The following is a 7,708-nucleotide window of genomic DNA, read 5'->3' as shown; positions in this document are numbered from 1 at the left end:
CTCTATAAGCAAGGCCCAGAGGTTCAAAGGTAACAGGTTGACCGAGACACCTTGGAGTGTGGACCTAATTGCTCCTCTGCTGTTAACTGGAACTGACAAATGTATGGTTGAGGTGAGATAACCAGAAACCTCCCAGTACTGATACTGAAAGCCTGTTTATGTGTCGGTGTGTGTGAGACACCATGGACGTAAGTGTACATGAGTGAGTGAGTGAGTGAGTGTACATATCTACCTGTACAGTGCATTCAAAACCTTTGACTTTTTCCACATTCTGTTACGTTACAGCCTTATTTTAAAATTGATTAAATTACTTTTTTCCCCTCAATCTCCACACAATACCCCATAATGACAAAGCGAAAACAGATTTGTTGAAATGTTTGCAAATGTATAAAAAAACATTAAAAAAAAATAAAAACGTATTTACATAAGTATTCAGACCCTTTGCTATAAGACTCGAAATTGAGCTCAGGTGCATCCTGTTTCCATTGATCATCCTTGAGATGTTTCTTCAACTTGATTGGAGTTCACCTGTGTTAAATTCAATTGACTGGACATGATTTGGAAAGGCACACACTGGTCTATATAAGGTCCCACAGTTGACAGTGCATGTCAGAGCAGAAACCAAGCCATGAGGTCGAAGGAATTGTCCATACAGCTCCGAGACAGTTGACGGTAAATGTCAGAGCAAAAACCAAGCCATGAGGTCGAAGGAATTGTCCGTAGAGCTCCGAGACAGGATTGTGTCAAGGCACAGATCTGGGGAAGAGTACCAAAACATTTCTGCAGCATTGAAGGTCTCCAAGAACACAGTGGCCTCCATCATTCTTAAATGGAAGAAGTTTGGACCCACCAAGACTCTTCCTAGAGCTGGCCACCCGGCCAAACTGAGCAATCGGGGGAGAAGGGCTTTAGTCAGGGAGGTGACCAAGAACCCGATGGTCACGCTGACAGAGCTCCAGAGTTCCTCTGTGGAGATGGGAGAACCTTCCAGAAGGTCAACCATCTCTGCAGCACTCCACCAATCAGGCCAGATGGAAGCCACTCTTCAGTAAAAGGCACATGACAGCCCACTTGGAGTTTGCCAAAAGGCAAGATTCTCTGGTCTGATGAAACCAAGATTGAACTCTTGGGCCTGAATGCCAAGCGCCACGCCCGGAGGAAACCTGGCACCATCCCTACAGTGAAACATGGTGGTGGTAGCATCATGCTGTGAGGATGTTTTTCAGCGGCAGGGCCTGGGAAACTAGTCAGGATCAAGGGAAAGATGAACGGAGCAAAGTACAGAGAGATCCTTGATGAAAACCTGTTCCAGAGCGCCAGAACCTCAGAATGGGAGGAAGGTTCACCTTCCAACAGGACAACGACCCTAAGCACACAGCCAAGACAACGCAGGAGTGGTTTTGGGAGAAGTCTCTGAAGAGCCCAGACTTGAACCCGATCGAACATCTCTGGAGACCTGAAAATAACTGTGCAGTGACGCCCCCGTCCAACCTGACAGAGCTTGAGAGGATCTGCAGAGAAGAATGGGAGAAACTCCCCAAATACAGATGTGCCAAGCTTGTAGGGTCATTCCCAAGAAGATTCAAGGCTGTAATCACTGCCAAAGGTGCTTCAACAAAGTACTGAGTAAAGGGTCTGAATACTTATGTAAATGTGATTAGCTTATAATCCATTTGAGAATAAGGCTGTAACGTAACAAAATGTGGAAAAAGTCAAGGGGTCTGAATACTTTCCGAATGCACTGTATAACCCTGTCTTTTCCAACAGTCTTGAAGGAGTTCCCACATATGCTGAGCACTTGTTGGCTGCTTTTCCTTCACTCTGCGGTCCAACTCATCCCAAATCATCTCAATTGGGTTGAGGTCGGGTGATTGTGGGAGGCCAGGTCATCTGATGCAGCACTCCATCACTCTCCTTCTTGGTCAAATAGCCCTTACACAGCATGGAGGTGTGTTTTGGGTCATTGTCCTGTTGAAAAACAAATGATAGTCCCACTAAGCGCAAAACCAGATGGGATGGTGTATCGCTGCAGAATGCTGTGGTAACCTATGCTGGTTAAGTGTGCCTTGAATTCTAAATAAATCACAGACCGTGTCACTAGCAAAGCACCCCACGCCATCACACCTCCTCCTCCATGCTTCACGGTGGGAACCACACATGCGGAGATAATCCGCTCACCTACTCTGCATCTCACAAAGGTACGGCGGTTGGAACCAAAAATCTCACATTTGTACTCAACAGACCAAAGGACAGATTTCCACCGGTCTAATGTCCATTGCTCGTGTTTCTTGGCCCAAGCAAGTCTCTTCTACTTATTGGTGTCCTTTAGTAGTGGTTTCTTTGCAGCAATTCAACCATATGTGTTATTTCATAGTTTTGATGTCGCCACTATTATTCTACAATGTAGAAAATAGTAAAAATAAAGAAAAACCCTTGAATGAGTAGGTGTGTCCAAATTTTGACTGGTACTGTATGTTATAAATATGTGCCACACACACACACAGACACGTGTGCAAACATACACAGTATACACACACGCAATTACACATGCAAACACACACACACCCATGCAAACACACGTAAACCAAATAATCCACTCTGCCCAGCTATTTGTCACACCAACAGCTGCATACACTCCAAGCGCCACTTGTGTCACTTTAACCTTATACATTTAAACACTAACACATTTCCACTATGTCTGTTATTGATATCTGAAAACCAGGAATTCACACACTCACACCCGATGCCCGGTTTAAATTGATCAGAACCTGTAATTCACAGTTGCACCATCAAAAGGACTAATGCAAACACTGGTGTTAATCTGTGAAGACAAGAAACTCACAAACACATGTGTGCTCATGGACACACTCGCAGATACATGACCATGAGCGAGAAGCATGGGAGTGGTCAGACCAAATATGGTAGTCTTACAAGAGGTTTCAAAAATTGCAATTATATGCAATTGTTGTATACAGTGATCCCTCGCCACTTCGCGGTTCACTTATCGCGGATTCGCTATTTCGCGGATTTTCATAATGCATTTTTTTTTTTGGTGCATTGTGCTCTGCATTCTGATTCGCTAAAAACTCACTCCCGCTTCTTGTATCAAAACATGCTACTTAATTGTGCTATCATTTTGTCATCTCGCGCAGTTATGTGTACGTACATAAAACAGCTTGGCAAATTTACATTGTTGGCCAAATTATCTTGTAATTTCGAACATCTCCTAATGAAATGGGACCCTTTGATGAGCCGTTCGCTACAGTTCTCCAACGTAATCGATGGTGGCATGTCGGGTGTACAAGGATCTTTTTGCAAAGAAGAAAAAAGAGCGACAACAGCTGCCTATCACTATGTTCTTCTCCCGAACAAACACACCTGCACCGCGGGCTTCAGAAGAAGAGAACACTGCAGAGCGCAGCCAGGATGCAGCGGCCCAGTCTGAAGAGCAGTGAAACGCCTACACGTGAGTCACTGTATTTGTATACATGTAATAGTTGCTAATTGTAAAAAAAAAGTTTTCTATTTCGCGGATTTCACTTATCGCTGGGTCATTTTCGAACGTAACCCCCGCGATAAACGAGGGATTACTGTATTCTTAAAAGAGGCAATGACGTGCTGTGGGACTCATACATTTACATTTACATTTACGCCATTTAGCAGACGCCTTATCCAGAGCGACTTACAAATGTATGATTACTGTCTACATTATCCTAGGTTGAATACAGAGAAAGAGCATGCTAACCCTACAGTGGGGAGAACAAGTATTTGATACACTGCCGATTTTGCAGGTTTTCCTACTTACAAAGCATGTAGAGGCCTGTAATTTTTATCATAGGTACACTTCAACTGTGAGAGACAGAATCTACAACAAAAATCCTGAAAATCACATTGTATGATTTTTAAGTAATTAATTTGCATTTTATTGCATGACATAAGTATTTGATCACCTACCAACCAGTAAGAATTCCAGCTCTCACAGACCTGTTAGTTTTTCTTTAAGAAGCCCTCCTGTTCTCCACTCATTACCTGTATTAACTGCACCTGTTTGAACTCGCTACCTGTATAAAAACACCTGTCCACACACTTAATCAAACAGACTCCAACCTCTCCACAATGGCCAAGACCAGAGAGCTGTGTAAGGACATCAGGGATAAAATTGTAGACCTGCACAAGGCTGGGATGGGCTACAGGACAATAGGCAAGCAGCTTGGTGAGAAGGCAACAACTGTTGGCGCAATTATTAGAAAATGGAAGAAGTTCAAGATGACGGCCAATCACCCTCGGTCTGGGGCTCCATGCAACATCTCACCCCGTGGGGCATCAATGATCATGAGGAAGGTGAGGGATCAGCCCAGAACTACACGGCAGGACCTGGTCAATGACCTGAAGAGAGCTGGGACCACAGTCTCAAAGAAAACCATTAGTAACACACTACGCCATCATTGATTAAAATCCTGCAGCGCACGCAAGGTCCCCCTGCTCAAGCCAGCGCATGTCCAGGCCCGTCTGAAGTTTGCCAATGACCATCTGGATGATCCAGAGGAGGAATGGGAGAAGGTCATGTGGTCTGATGAGACAAAAATAGAGCTTTTTGGTCTAAACTCCACTCGCCGTGTTTGGAGAAGAAGAAGGATGAGTACAACCCCAAGAACACCATCCAAACCGTGAAGCATGGAGGTGGGAAATATCATTCTTTGGGGATGCTTTTCTGCAAAGGGGACAGGACACTGCACCGTATTGAGGGGAGGATGGATGAGGCCATGTATCGCGAGATCTTGGCCAACAACCTCCTTCCCTCAGTAAGAGCATTGAAGATGGGTCGAGGCTTTGTCTTCCAGCATGACAACGACCCGAAACACACAGCCAGGGCAACTAAGGAGTGGCTCCGTAAGAAGCATCTCAAGGTCCTGGAGTGGCCTAGCCAGTCTCCAGACCTGAACCCAATAGAAAATCTTTGGAGGGAGCTGAAAGTCCATATTTCCCAGCGACAGCCCCGAAACCTGAAGGATCTGGAGAAGGTCTGTATGGGAGGAGTGGACCAAAATCCCTGCTGCAGTGTGTGCAAACCTGGTCAAGACCTACAGGAAACGTATGATCTCTGTAATTGCAAACAAAGGTTTCTGTACCAAATATTAAGTTCTGCTTTTCTGATGTATCAAATACTTATGTCAAGCAATAAAATGCAAATTAATTACTTAAAAATCATACAATGTGATTTTCTGGATTTTTGTTTTAGATTCCGTCTCTCACAGTTGAAGTGTACCTATGATAAAAATGACAGACCTCTACATGCTTTGTAAGTAGGAAAACCTGCAAAATCGCAGTGTATCAAATACTTGTTCTCCCCACTGTATCTGGCCCTCATTTATTCATCCACCCATCCATCCATCCATCCATCCATCCATCCATCCATCCATCCATCCATCCATTAACCCACACACCTGGCACAGCTGCCATCTGATCTGGGATCTGCCCCTGTGGCACATAAAAAGGGCCAGCCAGTAGTCTGTATTATTGTCAGCTCTGTCCTAAAGATAAGGCTGAGCCCCATAAGGGTGAATGGGGGTGAGACTGAGAGCATGCCTCTATGGGATGGATCTGATAAGAGCTTCTCACTAGGCTCTGACTTGGCTCTCTGTATAGTCCAGGATTAGACACAGGCGAGACAGTGTTAGAATAGTCTAGTGCTGAGCGATTCACAGCCATTTCTGTTTTTTTGGGGGGTTATTAAACAACTAATTGACCTACGCCGGTTCAATTATTTTAATTCCTTTTAGTTCATTATTTTTGTGAGCCCAGCGCGCCGCTTCTCTAGAGAAAATCTCATCATTCACGAGAGAAATCAAGAACTATGTGGGACGCTGGGCTGAAGGGAGTTGTAGTTTTCATGAAGCAATTATTCAACCTAGTTCAGCGCAGAAACGTGGTAATTAACTATATTTTATATTTATATTTTAGTCATTTAGCAGACGCTCTTATCCAGAGCGACTTACAGGAGCAATTAGGGTTAAATGCCTTGCTCAAGGGCACATCGGAATTGTTCACCTAGTTGGCTTGGGGATTCGAACCAGCGACCTTTCAGTTACTGGCCCAACGCTCTTAACCACCCCCCCGTTCTTCACTGTCTCCACACATATGCTTCCCCATGTACCACTCACGCATTGTCTATCCATTCTACACCCTCTTCTCCCGTATCCCTCAATCCCTGCCTGCTGTCCCATTTACACCTCTGTAGAAGTGGGCAACAAAGATCGGGTCCCTCTCTTCTAGAATGTGCAGGAAACTGTTCCTCTCCTCCTCACTCCATGACTCAAACCATTGGGTCCAGAGGCGCAGTTGGCATTCAAATATATTTGGTGGGCTGTCCTTAACCTGTAGTGTATTGAGCGACTCGAGGAGGGTACACACTTTCCCTGGCACAGCTTTCCCCAACAGGTCCTGGAGAAACCGCTCCCTCTGGGCAGTGCCCCAGCTCAGGAACCAGCTCAACACACAACGCTGCACCTGAAGAGTTACGAGGAGAGTGGCAGGGGCTCTCTGCCTGCCGCTGAGTTCAGAGAGGTACAAGATAGGTTCTCCAAACTGGGAGGCACTAAACCCTGTGGTACTGACGGAAAGTCTGCCTGGCTGGGTGAAGACGAACTGACTGTGTGCAGAACCAATCCTGTCCAGCAGTGTTAGCTGCATCCAGTGTGTTGCTACTGATGTTGGGATAGTGTGTGTCGCTGGACAGGGTGCCAGCAGCTGGGGGGCACATGCCAGGGGGCTGCTGGTTTGAGCCTTGATTGACATGGAAGAACCAGGACATCATGCACCGCTTTTTTACAAGTCACGCTCTTCTTATTTTCAACATGCTGCAACCTCCAACTACAATGACCATAATCCACTGCGCATGTTCTTTCCGGCTCGGGCAGAGATGGATACACTTTTACGCCTGCTACATTAGGTTAGATATACACAGACCGCATAAGAGAGGAATGTACACAACACAATGACGAGAGGGATAGAGAAAGTTTGTGAAAGTATGCCTTATCTACTTTGAAGAACTAGTAAAAATGATTTTGTCAGACAGCTTTGTAGCATTCTCAGGCAGGCTAGCCTAGCTAAATAGGATGACTAAAGACAGTACAGTATGGGGAGCAATGGCAAAGATAACAGATGGCCTGGCTGGCTGCTACTGCCTGATCAGAAATGAGATGAGGCTTTTAGGATTGAAAAATAATAAAGTCAAATAAAAAAAGTTTTAAAATAATATACACAACTAAAATATGTTATTATTTCATCGTAATTTCCTATTTTTCTATTGATGTCTACCCAATGTGGACCTGACAGAGACAATGGAATTGAATGTTCACATATTTTGGCTTTGGAATTTCCATTAAAAAGCTCAAAAATCATTTCACTTATAATTCACTGTATTACAATTCCAGTGGTTCAGAAGTTTACACACACTAAGTTGACTGTGCCTTTAAACAGCGTGGAAAATTCCAGAAAATTATGTAATGGCTTTAGAAGCTTCTGATAGGCTAATTGACATCATTTTAGTCAATTGGAGGCTTACCTGAGGATGCATTTCAAGGCCTACCTTCAAACCCAGTGCCTCTTTGCTTGACATCATGGGAAAATCAAAAGAAATCAGCCAAAACCTCAGAAAGAAAACTCTGGTTCATCCTTGGGAGCAATTTAGGGAGCAATTTCCAAACAC

At 44.6% G+C, this 7,708-nt stretch overlaps 1 pseudogene; it reads right to left on the bottom strand.

Annotated features, from left to right (window-relative positions):
- Nucleotides 1-6,201: 6,201 nt before the first annotated feature.
- Nucleotides 6,202-6,814, bottom strand: LOC123486379 (annotated as a pseudogene).
- Between the last annotated feature and the right edge of the window lie 894 nt (nucleotides 6,815-7,708).

The sequence above is a fragment of the Coregonus clupeaformis genome, unplaced genomic scaffold, assembly GCF_020615455.1.
Source record: "Coregonus clupeaformis isolate EN_2021a unplaced genomic scaffold, ASM2061545v1 scaf1184, whole genome shotgun sequence".
Classification (NCBI taxonomy): domain Eukaryota; kingdom Metazoa; phylum Chordata; class Actinopteri; order Salmoniformes; family Salmonidae; genus Coregonus; species Coregonus clupeaformis.
This window is presented reverse-complemented; position numbering and strand designations above follow the sequence as displayed.